The sequence below is a fragment of the Saccostrea echinata genome, unplaced genomic scaffold, assembly GCF_033153115.1.
Source record: "Saccostrea echinata isolate AGI-Se365-2 ecotype Australia unplaced genomic scaffold, CSIRO_AGI_Sech_v1 ptg000029l, whole genome shotgun sequence".
Taxonomy (NCBI): Eukaryota; Metazoa; Mollusca; class Bivalvia; order Ostreida; family Ostreidae; genus Saccostrea; species Saccostrea echinata.
The window spans coordinates 31,588,957-31,605,667 of record NW_026889778.1 but is presented as its reverse complement, the minus strand read 5'-3'; the positions used below and the strand labels follow the sequence as shown (position 1 = coordinate 31,605,667).

At 33.4% G+C, this 16,711-nt stretch overlaps 1 protein-coding gene across 2 annotated transcripts in view; it reads left to right on the top strand.

Annotated features, from left to right (window-relative positions):
- LOC133195808 (neuroglian-like) overlaps positions 1-16,711 on the top strand; it is a 594,903-nt gene that overhangs the window by 263,733 nt on the left and 314,459 nt on the right. The window lies entirely within an intron of this gene.

Sequence of the window (16,711 nt, the reverse complement as noted above, 5' to 3'; positions counted from 1 at the left end):
GTGTTCGGCATCTAGCAGAGAAATAGTTGCAGATCTGTAGCTCACTGGTCTGAAAAAATTTGGATGGACGACCCGAAAGCTACAGTGCCACTCATTGAAAAAGTGTTTATGTAGTACATGACTTGTACATGTATACAGTTCATGGAACTAATTGTAAAAGTATATGTTAAGGTCAAGATCTAGTAAATGAAAGGTGCCTACAGATTTCTCAAATTTGAGAAATTAATTCCTTTAATGATGCTTAATGATTTTAGCTTGGTCAAAGAAGTTGTTTCGGGGCATAATTTGTAGGTAAATAAGACGAAAAATCATATTTTAAACTGTCATTTTCAATGAAAAATTAAGAAAACCTGTCATGAATCAGGCGTTTTTTCCAATTCAGACCAATGAATTGTATCCAGATTGCCTACAGTCTCTCAGAAAATGGTAATTTGTATGTTCTTGGTCTCTTCTTTAAAATAGTATTAAATTGAATATAGGTATCGGGATTACTTTTCTCATGATTTCAAATTGGATTCCATGAAAATACTTTATTTTCTACATAATTTTATTAGAGCCATAAAGTACGGAAAAAGAAAGTTGAAAATGATTATGACGTCATAATGGATCTAGCACCAAAAAGTTAGTCTAAAGTCATTTACTAGATCTTGACCTTAAGAACACATAGATTTGTATGTGGAGATAAACAGTGCACTTTTTGGTTGGCAATAAAAAGTCATACAAATTCAATGAGTGGCACTGTGGTCGTCCATTCTAATTTTTCAAACCAGCAAGCTAGCAGAGAACCTGTTCACCTGATTATAATGAGCAGTACATCATATCAAAGTTGTGCAATTTGCAAAGTTTTCCTGATTTTAAGGTTTAAGATAATGATCAATATTTTTATACATTTGTCTCTTGAAAGCCCAAACTATGCTTGCAAACATCAAAACTTCCATCATAAGTTTGAAAAATTTACAAATCAATGCTTATGTTCTGACTTTAATAGAAAATTCCACATATGCATGCCCCCCCCCCCCCAATAAGTTCAAAGAGGTATTTAGGAGTGGATCACAATGTCTGTTGGTAAGGGTCCATCCCTCAGCCTAACTGTGTCTGTCTGTCCTCGCAACCATGTTTGGGCCTTTACTTAGTAATCATGGTGAACTTCAAACTTGACACAAATTAAAATGTTTTGTTTATTACCTGTGGATATGTTTTGACCTTGACTAAAGGTCATCATAGCAAGTTAAGGTCCTTGGTAGACAAAGTGCAAAATTTGTGTCTGATTCAAATCTTTTGTATGGAGAAACATTGGAAGTTTATATTTCATACAAAAAGCACAATATTTTTATCAACTTTAAATTGGTATTTGGTTTGTTCAAATGAAGGGACATGCCCTCTTTCAAGAAGAAAATGATTAAAAATAAGTGAAAATTTAACGGTGTCTGTGGTTGTATATTTGCATTAATAATGTGGCAAAAGCAGATAGACAAACATGCACTCATAGTTTGAAAAAAAATGCTTAAATTCTTACATTCAATCTGTTTATTGTAACCAAGGGTTGTGGCATGTGGAATATTATATTTTCGCATAATCACCGGTGTTAGATAGACCTGTCAGGTGTGAGACAGCAGTGTGAGATTTTTCTGTCTTAGGGCCGGTACACACAGTAAGGCTTGCCTTATAAGTCTAAAACCTTACATTTTGCAGGACGTAAGGCTCTCGTGTCCACACGTTAAGGCAAGACTTAAGATTATATACAATGTACATTTCCATAAATCCCAAGTGTTTCCAGCCATAAATAGTGCATTCGGTCATTGAAATAGAAGAATAGATTACTTAAGGCTTTGTAATAGTAATACCAACAAGTACATTCACACTTCTTAAAAAAAGAGGAAGAGGTTGAACAGAAGCATTAATATTTGTGGATATTTTCATTAGTTTATTCAAAAATACTTTGTGTTCACTTCAATATATACAAGAAAATTTCAGCTAAGTCTTGTATTAAGAAATAGAGCAGTGTTCTATTTGTAAGTCAGACTTGTAAGGCTCAAAAAACTGTGTACTAAGGGTGTACACACGGTAAGGCAAAAACTTAAGTTTTATGACTTATAAGGCAAGCCATATCGTGTGTACCAGCCCTTACACTGTCTTACTACACTGCGAACGGTAACATAAACATTTCTTCTTATATAATACTTCTAACAATTTCTGAAAAAAAAAAAAAAACTTATTCTTAAAATGTTGTTGTTTAATTTATTTAATCAAATTTATTTTCATTCAAAAGATTGTCATATTTTTACTTTCTAAATGGCACTATTTGTAGGTCGCGGAAAGATTCTTCTAAAATGTTATGCTATCGTTTTTTGTTGTTTTTTTATTAAATCCAGTTTATATAATTCAGAATGATTTAAGAGGACTGAAATTTATTTTCTGAGTTTAAAAGTGTAAACAATTTTCATGTACGATTTCTTTGATGGCGTATTCAGATTTTTAATTGGATGCTAAATTAGAAATATAAATTTTTCAATGGTGATGGCATGCCCTTATTTTGGATAAAATAATACGAGAAAAATTATCATTCATTACATACTCTTGTGGGATAATGAAATTCCACCTCAGGGCCAAGATTCACTGTCTAGGACTCGGCAAAGCCTCTTCCTAGTTCGTGAATCTTGTCCCCTCGGTGGAATTTCACTATCCCACACTCATAGTAATGAATGATTCTATTAATACACCACATTTCTTATCTCAGGTAACTCTGTGAATACTAAATGCCGTCATAGGACTTGTTCCAACAGTCTGTCTTTGTAAAGAGTACTTGTGCCATACCAAATAAAGAGGGAGATGGAAAAGTTTTATCATTGTCATTGTTATTAAGGTCTTCCGTTCCAACGGAAGACCTTCTACTGATTCTGATGGTTAAGATTATTTTTCTTTTTTAAGGTCTTCCGTCTTCACGGAAGACCTTATAGTGATTCTACTGTTTCTTATTAAGGTCTTCCGTCTTCACGGAAGACCTTATAGTGATTCTACTGTTTCTTATTATTATTCTTTTTTTTGACCAAAATTTTGTGCACGCGATTTCTCAAAAACTATTCAGTAGTTTTCAATGAAACTTTCACAAAAAATGAGTTATTATATGAACTTTGTTCATCACAAGTAAAATTTGGAAAATTCACTTCCGGTTCCAAATTATGGGCAAATTCCTGATTTTTAAATGGAATGTTGTCCGTGGCAAACCTAAAATACGACTAAAGGTATGAACTGGAGACTTATTAGAGATTATAGAACATGTCTTCTAGATTACCAGAATCGCCTTTTCGTGCGTCGTCACTACTTCCGGTCGCTACTGGAAGCGAATTTAAAAAGTGGAATTTTTAAACTTTTTTGTTTTTCAATATATTTTGATGATATTAGTAGGGTTAATAGAGATTCTTTTCAGAATGCATAATATATAATTAGTTTGAAAATTGATAATAAATATTTTAATTATTATTAATATTTTTAAAGACAAATATGCACGCCATATCTCAAGAACTATTCAGTGGTTTTTCGTCAAACTTTCAGGGATAATGCGTTTTAAAAAGCCATTGTTACATTTGAAAGAATTTTGGAAAATTCCCTTCCGGTTCTATGTTATGGGCAATATCCTGATTTTTAAACAAACTTTTTTTCCGCAGCATTTCTAAAGAAGGGCTAAAGATATGAACTGTAGACTTATTAGAGATGATAGAACATGACTTCTAAATTTGCGGAATTGCCTTTTTGTGCATCGTTAATAGTTCCAGTCGCTACCAGAAGCGAATTAAAAAAGTCGAATTTTTCAACTTTTTTGTCTCTCAATATTTTTTAATGATTTTACTAGGGATAATAAAGACTCTTACAAGAAATGGTCCCACTAGCGTAATGGTTAGCGTGTTCAATTTTCAGGCGGGTGACCTGGACTCAATCCCCAGAATGTCTGGATTTTTTTGTACCTTTTTTCAGATGATATATAATACTGTATCTTTGAAATGATATCTGGTATAATTTTCTGTTCGAATTACGCGATATATTTTACAATTTACGTTTTATAGTACTTCATGTACGAGGGGTGATCAAAAAGTTCGCGAACTATCTCTATATTTAGAAAACCACAATTCAGATCGGAATGAAATTTAGCAGACATATAGTCATACACATGTTCTATAAATAGCAGATGTTATGTATTGTTTGCTCCATGTTTGTGACGTCACAATGTGAAAATGACGTCAATATGTAGGTGACTTGTGACAAAAAATGATTGATTCAGTCGTACTCGAGCAACGAATGGCTGTAAAGTTTAATTAGTATCTTGGAAATTCCTTTGCAGTAGCATATAATAATTTGTACAAGGTTTATTAAGACAAAAGACTTGCCAGAAGTTCAATCATTAATTAGATTGATTGTTTTAATGAAGGAAGGGAGATGGTTAAAAATTATGTTTATTCTGTTGCCCCATGAAAGCAAGCTGGGGGAAGAGATGTGTCCTTAGTTGAGCAATTTGTTATGAAAGCTCATTAAGTTACAGTTAGAAAAATACTTAAATATCTTAACAATAATATAATTATTAAATCCTTAAAATATTGTTTACTTTAGACTTTAAACATATAAGATATAATAGAAAGAAGGCGACCGTACTTTATTTACACTGGAAAAACGACGCTCCCAAGACAGAGGACTCCGATTGTGATGGTCACTATGCTCATTCTAGGAACAAATTTCCTTATCCATCCTATTGCCAAGGTTTGGCCATTTCTGACAAATGGACTGTTATTGTAGTAAAAAATAACTTGTATGGTAAGAAATATAAGACTCGGAAAAATCTTTTAGCTTCTGTGAACAGAACGCTTCAGAGCATGTCATGTGACCGCCTGTATCACGTGATTCACGCATGGGCAAAACGGTGGCAGATGCACATTTAAATCGGAGAGGACCAATTTAAAAATTAATGAACACTAAAATCTAATTTCATTTCTTTTATGGAAGTTATTCAATTAGTTCGCGAACTTTTTGATCACCCCTCGTCTGAAGGAGTTAAAAGGAATGCACAAAGTAATACAGATAGTGTTATGAGTGAGGAATCAACTTCTCTCATGACGTAGAAGGGACGGAAGACTTTCTTGTTGCCATGGCAACAAGTTTCTAGTTTTTTTCTTCTTTTTCCTAGATGCCAACTTTGAGACCTCATATCTCGCTCATTTCTCAACGGATTTTGCTCAAATTTGCAGAGTTTATAGACGTTACAAAACTCTATCAGAATGCTGTCAAACAGTTCAAAAAGTCACTTCCACTTTTGAGTTATTTCCCTTTAAATGAAAATTTAGGAGGCTTCATTTCCAGACAAAGGCTCCGAGACTACAAATTCTACCGAATTTAAATGAAAGAAGGATTGAAGTTGTGCACAACAGTGTTTGTTTTTTGATTTCTGTATTCAAAATGGCGCTATATAGGGGTCAAAAATTAGAATGCCTAAAAGAGCGAAAATTTAGACATATTTTCCTTTTTATCTTTAAAACTAAAAATATTTTGATAAGACATGTAGAATAAAAGTTATGCACAATTTTAAGGCCTATTATTTGACACCACTAAAAAGGGGCTGGCCCTCAAATTAGGGAACTGGAGCTCTTTAAAGTTTTTGCTTTATAACTCAAAAACGGTAAATATTTCGAAATGGCTGTCGTTAAAAAAGTTGTTCTTTAACATCTTATTGATCTCATGAAAATGTTATTTTGTTCAAGTCTTGTGTTTTAAATGCGCCAGAAGCTTGACCCATATACAGGTAACTGTTTTCATTCAGCAAGTAAACGAGAGCTCTTCATGCATGTAACTAAAATAAACTTGCTATAAATAATAAACCTGGCTACATCAGATGCTAATATTCTTTAGAATAAGGTTCTTGAAGTGTTTTGTGCTTTATTTCCAAGTTATTTTTTTGACAATGTTTCCTTTTATTTCATTTTTTTTCAAAGTCGAATAAACCAGTCTACAAAAAAAAAGGGAAAAAAAAGATAACCTTTTCTTCTTGTCATATAAAAACAAACAATATAGTGAGAAAATAAAACATAACTTTGAAGCATAGACTATTCACAGCCATTAAGTGCACGCCTTTTACATTCACCTTGTGTGTTTACAATTATGTAACACCTCCCTCGATAGCGCGTGGCAAAGGAGGTCAATACATAACAAACTTTTGTTGCAGTTTTCTCAGCAACTACTCATCACAGATGCTTGAAATTTTAGCTCACTTTTTGTTTAGGTATGCCATATGGTGGGATTCATTTTTGTACGAATCTGATGTCAACTTCCTGTTGATCCGCGGGTCTGTCCATAGAATACATAACAAATTTTGGTCGCCGTTTTCTGAGCAACTACTCATCGCATATGCTTGAAATTTTAGCACACCCTTTGTTTAAGCATGCCATATAGTGGGATTCATTTTTGTATGAATCTGATGTCAACTTCCTGTTTATCCGTGCATTTGTTCATATCATACATAACAAATTTTGGTTTGCAGTTTTCTCAACAACTACTCATCACAGATGCTTGAAATTTTAGCACAACCTTTGTTTAGGCATGCCATACAGTGGGAATCATTTTTGTATGAATCCGATGTCAACTTCCTGTTTATCCGTGCATCTGTCCGTACCATACATAACAAATTTGGGTGGCAGTTTTTTCAGCAACTTCTCATCGCAGATGCTTGAAATTTTAACACACTCTTTGTTTAGGCATGCTATATGTTAGGATTCATTTTTGTACAAATCTGATGTCAATTTCCTGATTATCACTGTGTCTGTCCATAACTGAACTTGTGTATTCACATCAGAGTGGGGTATTATTAGTGAGCACTGGCTCACAGACTTCTTGTTTTTTATGGAGTCGGGGTAGAGTTTTGCTGAAATCAGGATTGAATTTTACACTTGTATAGAGGATAAGAATTTTTTTTTTGATGAGCAAGGCCATGTTAGTTATATTGATTTTTAAGCATCTCCATGTTGTGTTGATTTAGAGACCACTTAAGAGTTAAGGTGGGACTGAATATAAAATATGGGTCACAATTTTTCTTTTGATGAGCAAGGCCATGTTAGTCATATTGATTTTTGAGCATCTCCATGTTGTGTTGATTTAGAGACCACTTAAGAGTTAATTAAGGGACTAAATATTAAATATGGGTCACAATTTTTCAAGGGGATATAAAAAATCTTTTCTAAAAATCTTCTGAAGAAAAAGTTACTCAGATGAGTTTTGCAACCCATGGGCCTCTTGATAACAAATGAAAAATGTTGCTTATTAATCAACAATTGATCTCATAGTCAAAGAATCAATGATTTCTCAGAGAAATTTTGATTCAATGATCAGGGTAGAATACTGTAGGTTAATACTTAAATTGATGTATTCAAAATTTAGTGCAGGTATTTGAGTTTTTGGCATAATCATAAATAAGTACTACAGACATCCACACTATGTATTGTATTAATTAATGATTTATTAACAGTATTCATGAATTAGTGAATTGGAGTCTGTGCCAAAGCTGCTAAAATATGGAGCTCACTTTTTAACAACTGATTAGTCATTACATATTAGTTGGGTCAATGAATTATTAAGTAACACTTCATTCAAGAAGGGTTATATTCCATGAGCAATTATGTAGAAATCTATGGTTAATAGAAAAGAACCATACAACAAATCAATGTTAGGTGTGATTTACTGCTCATTCATCAGTAAAGGTTACTGACATGAGGTACAAGGAAAATTTTCAACAAAAATGTATAACTTTTAGTAAAAGGAATAACCATGCATGAATACTAAATTAATGTAGGTATTTGTAAAAATCAAAAAAAAAAAGGAGTATGAGTTGGATAGATCTCATTCAGTTACACTTGTAGCTTTTAAGGTAATCATGCATAATGCTTGCAGAGAACACTAGTCTGCATACATAGATATTGTAAATTATTTCACTTGAGCATGCAATGATACTTTATCTAAGTACAGTATTTCAAAATAAATTTAAGTGTTTCAGTTTCTCATGTGTTTTTAGGTTATCTGCACAGCCAAATGGTCAAGTGAGCTTTTCTGATTGAAGTGTGTCTGTTCTGTCAGTCTGTCTAAAATCCTTTCACATTTTCAACCTTTTCTTGAGCCCCTTGGAAAATTTCGACCAAACTTGCAAGGCAGTCTTGGGTGAAGGGAAGTCCAAACCCTCTTCCAAGAAGAAACCATTAAGAAATAGAAATCATTTGAAAATCTTCTCAGGTACTATTGAACCAGAAAGGATTGATAGATGTACAACACAGTTAGGGAGATAATTCTTCCGATTTCAATTAAACATTTAATGTATCCTCAAGTTTGATGTTAAATGGTTATGCTGTAATAACCCTCTGGTTTAAATTTCACCAATTTTTAGCTCACCTGAGCTGAAAGCTCAAGTGAGCATTTCTGATCACATGTTGTCCATTATCCGTCTGTCTGTCTGTCCATCAGTCTGTCTGTAAATTTTTCACATTTTCAACGTCTTCTCAAGAACCACTGAACCAATTTTAACCAAAATTGGTACAAAGTATCCTTGGGTGAAGGGGAGTTTAAATTCTTCAAATGAAGAGCCGAGTCCTATTACAAGGGGAGGTAATCATGAGAAGACAAAAATAGGGTGGGATCATTAAAAAAACTTCTCAAGAACCACTGGGGCAGGAAAGTTAAAACTTAATGTAAACCAGCTTTTATTCGTGTGCGAAAAATTTACGCAAGTTTCGCGACCCACTTTAACTCGTGAATATTAATCGCCGCGAACCATTTATTTTGCTTTGTATTTGTAGAGAATGTTTCCTCAGTCATGAAAATTAATTGCCATGGATTGATTTCAAACTGACGAATCGCGAATAAAAGTTGACGCAAATAATAGTTGGTTTACAGTATGTGGAGGCTTTCTGAGGAAGTGTAGATTTTTAGTTCAACTTAGCCAAGAAGGCTCAACTGAGCTTTTCTTATTGAAATTTGTCCATTGTCTGTTGTCGTCATAAACTTTTCAGATTTTTATCTTCTTCTCCAGAACCACTGGGCCAATTTCAACTAACTTGGCACAAAGTACTTGGTATCCTTGGATAAAGGGGATTCAAGTTCATTCAAATGAAGGGCCACTCCCACTTCCTAGAGGAGATAATTAAGAAATGATGAAAATTTGGTGGTATCTTTTGAAAATCTTCTCAAGAACCACTGGGCCAAAAAAGTTGAAACTTGCATACTGTAGATTAACCCAAAAGTTTGTTCAAATCATGATCCCCATGTAAGGTGGGGCCACAATAGGGTTCAAAGTTTTTCATAGGAAAAAATCTTTGAAATCTTCTTCTCAAGAACAGCAAAGCCATATTTAGTCATATTTGTAGGGAAGCATCCTTAGGTAAAGTAGATTAAAGTTTGTTCAAATCATGACTCCCAGGGGTAGGGGGCCACAATGGAGGATCAAAGTTTTACATAGGAATATATAAGAAAAAATCTTGAAAAATTTTCCTCTCAGGAACAGCAAAGCCATGATTAGTCATATTATTATGGAAGCATCCTCAGGTAGTATAGATTCAGATTTGTCAACACCGGACACTGGCCACTTTTCCAAGAACAAAATGTAAGAAACATAGCTAATTTTCCCTCATTATACCGGCCACTTTTTGATTGCAAGAATTATAACTGTCATTGGTCAGAATGTTAGTAACGACTGGCCAGAGGTGTGAAAAATACCAACCAGAAGCCAGAGGTGTGAAAAATACCAACCAGAAGCCAGAGGTGTGAAAAACTACAAACGGCCTCTTAGCTAGGGTTTTCTATTGTTTACCTGTGTTGTGAAGGGGTAGTCATCATGCCAGACCGGTCTAAGTTGTGTACACATGATAAAGCTCTATAAAATATCAAACTATTGAATTAATAAAATATCAAACACATAATATGAATAAACAAAATATTGTGTACCATGTTGCTTCAGACTTTTAAATAGACATAAGTGGCCTTAGAATTGGACACTGAACAAAGACACAAAAACAGAAAAAAAATCAATAATGTTTATCAAAATATACATTTCGTGATCAAAAGACAGAAATTTTGCTGAGAAATGTTCTAATTACATGTATTTACTTTTCACTTAAGTACAAACAAATTTATTAATGACGTAAGCGATAGGCATATACATGTAGATAGTTTAGGTATGCATGGAGATAATCTTTTTGCAAATGATAAATGAAGTACCTTTCCATAGTTTTTTTCTGTTCTTATTTTAAAATTAATCTTTAAAAAAATCAACAGGTATGTTGAAATTATCCTTACTAACTGAATAATGATCATGAATTTTCAAACCTTCGGTATACATTAGGTACCTGCCGATAATTAATCACGTGTGAACAACTGACAATCATATGGATGGCAATTTTATACCTTTCCTTAGTAGTATCTGGCAGATAATTCCACATGCAATGATGCAGCTTGTATAATTTTCTGAGGCAAATCATACTCGGAATTACTTAGCTTGAAAAGTTGTTTGTATAATGTTTATTACAACATGAGCCATAAACATACTTTTTGAATTTTGCAGGTATTCATTTTCATTTTAATTTTGATGCATAACTTGGATACTTTGAAGCCTATGATCATCAAAACTTGTCAGTTTATGCATCATGGGACCTTGAAGTCTGTCAATCAAAAAGTAGGTCACCATGACCTACTTTCTGAATTTTATGGCTAATCATTTTCTAAACATTAAAGGTCATTATTTCAGATACTAAGAGGTTTCGAATCATCAAACCTTGTAATATATATGCACCTAGGGTCCTTAGAACAGATTTATTAAAAAGTAGGTCACAGTGACCTATTTTTAGAATTTTAAAGGTATTCATTTTCAAATTGTTTTAGAGGCATATTTTGGACACTTTTAAATAGTCTTCTTGAAAAGGTCAAGGAAAGTCCATTTTTTGATTCCTCAACACCAGAATATAGGCTCAGATCTGTGATTATGGATATTGCAAATCATAGGCTTTTTATACCCCCGCGTTTTACTGAAGAAAATGCAGCTAAAACAATCCGTTTTTTCCTTAAACTTTAATATGCCAACAAAGGAATTGACGCGGTTAATATAAGTAATATTCTTAATCACAAAAGGGACCAGTCTTGTATTCCACCATATTTCAAGTTAAAGACTACACCTTGTATTTCCTACAAATATACATCGACCATTGCTTCCAAACTTTTTAATTACAAGAAAACTTTACAGGGCCTGGATATCGAATATCTGAAACATAATCCTCCATCGTGTTCATGTTCTTCTTCGCCCTATAACTATAGTCCTGCTGGACACGTTATTACTGGTGACGTTAATATAGTTAATAATGAGGACTTAGATCACTAATTTTAAAAGGTCCTAAATTTGGGGAACCCCGATCCTTCAACTGGCGTCGGAATTTCATAAATATTATGGATTCTGTAGAGGACTATGCCAGGCGATGGGCCAGACATGAAAAAGAAGACCTTGACACTTTGTCAGAATGGATTAAGGAAGCGATTGCAAGGCGTCACGTGATCGACTCATGTGATGTTTAAAAAAAGAAGATTTACGGTAACCATTTCCGGAATAACAGCTGAATAAGGAGCGTGATTATGATTACGCCCATGACAAAAGATCTTCGTGGCAATATTTTTAAAGCAGAGAAAGAATAATATAAAGATGTGATGTTGCAGAGTGTTGGTGAGCATCGACGCAGACTTTTTTTTATCCCTGTGTTTTTTTTTTCGTTTCGGCACGTCTATCTTTTGTCGTAGTTCTGAACACTGAAATCTATTTCATGAATAAATTCAATTCATATCTGAATCTTTATGTCCTCTAGTTTTATTTAAAATATTAGAATTTTATTTGAGATCGGTTTCTTTCCTATAGGATCTACATCTATGAATCGATATTCATTTCCTAGAAGCTTCAGACGGCGTGATTTTCTCAGTGATTATAATGAATATAGGCCTATATGGATCGACAGATAAATGAATGCGATTTTCATATATACGTGTATATAGACCAGTTTGAGGCCGCATGCTGGACATGAACGTATTTTTAAAAATATCGCAGAGGAAATTGTTTTCCTCTGTAAGATCTTCTCTAGCATTTCAACTCTTACATCGACCATGCAAACATTGAATCGTCGGCACATTATTGCGTAAACATTTAATTGTTGTGGTAAAATGTTTTATTCGTCGTATTTTCTAAAAAATTGAAATTTAACACACTTCTTCTGACAGAAAAAAAGTTTCTTTTTGCAAGTTTTCACAAATCTAGCAAAAAATACACGTGTAAGAATGACAGACGAAACTATAAGAGAGGTTAATTCTGACAATCGAGGTACTACGGAGGTACCAGGTATACCAGAGAGAGAAAATTATTTTGAGCATATTACATTTATAAAAAAAAAAACAAAAACATTTCAACTCTTCATGCTCACGGGAATATATTTGAAAAATGAATTTGATTTTTTAAAATTCACGAGGACATAAAAAAGACGTTTCACCTCAGCATATTTAATGAACCGCGTGAGCATGAAGCGCAAATTTATAAATGTCATTGAAACAAAACAGTTTGCACTATAGTTTTGACGTCAAGTGTGGCATTATGACGTCACAATGGAGATATGTAGGCTTACCTTGTTCATGAAAAAATGAATTATTTTCTAACTTGCAATGAATCTGAAGGAAAAAATATTTGCAAAATGTAAATATTAAATAGCAAATCATAAACTTTGTCAAATAAGATAATAGTTAGGATTTTTATATACGGTATATATTGCAGGTACAAGTTCTCTGAAATAACCTATTCATTTAATGTGTTCAAGTGACTCCCCCCCCCCCCCTCCCCCCCCCCCTTTCCGATTCCAAGTCACAGTGCAGAGAACTCGATGAGTGTTCAGAGCATGAACAATTTGGCCCTTAGACCACTGTGCACTGGTTTAGAATGTATATACATCTACGTATTTATTATATATTAACGGAATGAATATTTCGGAGATAGGGAAATAAAAAAAAAAATATGCATATTGTTGTTTTTTGTGTACATTATACTTATATCATTCTGCTCTACGTATAAAATGAGCAACCACTACAAGATTTTCAGGAAAAAATATTTATTAATCTATACATATTTTCTATAGTTTTTAACAGATTATGCATATTAAAGGTTCAGCAACAAACCATCAGATTAAAATTTATGAAATCTTTTAATATTTTAGGAAGGGGGGGGGGGTATTGAAATTCATGTAGCTTAAAAAAGAATGTGATGACCCCACTTCATATTTTAACCGTAAGTCACTTATAATAATTGTTACAAAATGTATTAATTTTAGGAAAATTCATTGGGCAATTTTTTGTCAAGACGTTGAAAACTGCTCTTGGGGTGAAAATATTACTGAACATTTACAATGACTACTCCCCACAGCAACTGTGGCATTAATACATCTATCAATAGTTTCCGATACAATTTTTATTTCCGATGAATATAAAGCATATTATTTAATATCTGGTGAAAATTATTTAATTTGTTTCAATTTTGATACCTGTATGGCATAATTAAAAATTCACTACATAAATATCAAAATATTGAAAAACGGTGGTTACCATGGCAACCATATCTTCCTTTTAACCCTGATGACCATGGTTAAAATTTTCATATTATGATACCATTAACGTAAGGCAAATTATATGTAAAAATGAGAAAAATTCATAGAGCGGATTTTTTTCATGTACCCTTGCAATCTCTTCCTTAAATGTATCAGATGTATGTTAAAATCACGCATTAAAAGATTGAAGGGCAATATGAGAACCATCTATCCTTCTGTATTCAATAATCCAGAAGTGAAAAAAGAATTAGATAGATTACATGATCAGTACATACTGGTCCCTGCTGACAAAGCAGGTAACAACATTGTCTTTGTTTGTAAGGCTTATTATATTAAATGTATTGTAGAGGAACTTGGATTTAATTCTACAAGTGGTAATCCAACTTATACTAGTAGTTCCCTTTCTAAGGAAGAAATTCTTCAAAATCATATGTCAGTTTTGAATATTTTGAATATTCCAAACAACCAAAATGAATTTGAATTACCATATTTATATTGGATTCCAAAACTTCATAAAAATCCTTACAAACAAAGATACATAGCGGGTTCCAGTAAATGTTCAACCAAGCCTCTTTCTTTACTCCTCACTAAGATATTAACAGTGGTGAAGGAGAAACTTCAAGAGTACTGTGCAACAATATATTCGAGAAGTGGTGTAAATCGGATGTGGATACTTAAAAATTCCAAGGAACTTTTGGAAAATTTGAAATCGCAAGATTTTACCAAAATCAACAGCTTAAAAACTTATGACTTTTTTACTTTATACACAACCATTCCCCACGATAAATTAAAGTCCAGGCTTTTTGATATAATTGACAGCTGCTTTTTCAATAAAAATGGAACTAGTAAATATACTTACCTTGTCATTGGTCATTTGCAAAATTATTTTGTTAAAAAACATTCTGATTGTACACACAAGTACTCTGAAGTTGACATTAAAAAGATGCTTGAGTTTCTGATTGACAATATCTATGTGGTTTTTGGAGACCAGGTCTTCCAACAATCTATTGGAATTCCCATGGGTACCAATTGTGCCCGTTATTAGCAGACCTTTTTTTGTATTCATATGAAGCAGAATTTGTCCAAAATCTTGTATGTGAAAAGAAGAAAACACTTGCTGTGGCCTTCAACTCGACATTTAGATATATCGACGATGTATTGTCAATTAACAATGGCTATTTTCATTCTTATGTCGATACGATGTATCCTGGTGAGCTTGAGATAAAAGATACCACAGAGTCTGACACATCTGTTTCATATTTGGATATTTTACTTGAAAAGACGTTAATGGGAATCTAACAACCAAGCTTTATGATAAACGTGATGACTTTAACTTTTCAATCGTCAACTTCCCTTACTTATGCAGCAATATACCTTCATTACTGGCATACGGGGTATATATCTCTCAGTTGATTCGATACGCAAGAGCATGTTGTACGTATGAACAATTTCTAAAATGAGGTAAATTATTGACAAACAAGTTGATGAAACAAGAATATCAGCTGTCTCATTTAAAGTCATCATTTCGTAAGTTCTATGGTCGATACAATGACCTTGTCAGCAAATACAATTTATCATTGAGTCAAATACTGACTGACATTTTTCATACTAATTGTTAGGCCATTATTTGCACACTGAATTGTCGACGGATTTTTCTGTTATTTCCCGATCATGACAAGGAGCACACGGCGGGTGTGACCGGTCGGCAGGGAGTGCTCACTCCTCCATGGCACCTGATCCCACCTCTGATGTTTGGAGGTCTGTGTTTGCTATGCTCCTGTTTTGTATTGTTTGATGGACTTTTGAGCTTGAATACTGTTCGTTATCTCCATATATTACACTTTGAAGCATAGGATCATCAAACTTTGTCGGATGATGCATCTTGAGTCCTTGTAATGTGTCAACCAAAACGTGGGTCACCTTGACCTACTTTTGCAATTTTATGGCTTAATTTAAAAATTTCAGATACTAATTGGCTTAAGATCATCAGACTTTGTCAGTTGATGCATCTTGAGTCCTCGGAGTATATCGACCAAAAAGTAGGTCACTGTGACCTACTTTTGCAATTTCATGGCTTAATTTGAATATTTAAGGTCTTCTGTTCCAACGGAAGACCTTCTACTGATTCTGATGGTTAAGATTATTATTTTTTTTTTTCCTTCTTTTTCCTAGATGCCAACTATGAGACCTCATATCTCGCTCATTTCTCAACGGATTTTGCTCAAATTTGCAGAGTTTATAGACGTTACAAAACTCTATCAGAATGCTGTCAAACAGTTCAAAAAGTCACTTTCGCTTTTGAGTTATTTCCCTTTAATGAAAATTTAGGAGGCTTCAACTCCAGACAAAGGCTCCGAGACTACAAAAGCTGGAGCAGAAATTCTACCAAATTTAAATAATAGAAGGATTGAAGTTGTGCACATCGGTTTTTGTCTTTCGATTTCTGTATTCAAAATGGCGCTACATGTATATAGGGGTCAAAAATTAGAATGCCTAAAAGAGCGAAAATTTAGACATATTTTCCTTTATATCTTTAAAACTAAAAATATTTTGATAAGACATGTAGAATAAAAGTTGTGCACAATTACAAGGCCTTTCATTTGACACCACTAAAAAGGGGCTTGCCCCTCAAATTAGGGATCTGGAGCCCTTTAAATTTTTTGCTTTATAACTCAAAAACGGTAAATATTTCGAAATGGCTGTCGGAAAAAAAGTTGTTCTTTAACATCTTATTGATCTCATGAAAATGTTATTTTGTTCGAGTCTTGTGTTTTAAATGCGCCAGAAGCTTGACCCATATACAGGTAACTGTTCTCATTCAGCAAGTAAATGAGAGCTTTTCATGCGTGTATCTAAAATAAACTTACTATTAATAATATATCTGGCTACATTAGATGCTATTATTCTTTAGAATAAGGTTCTTGAAGTGTTTTGTGCTTTATTTCCAAGTTATTTTTTGACAACTTTTCCTTTTATTTCATTTTTTTCAAAGTCGAATAAACCAGTCTACTTAAAAAAAAGGGAAAAAAGATAACCTTTTCTTCTTATCATATAAAAACAAACAATATAGTGAG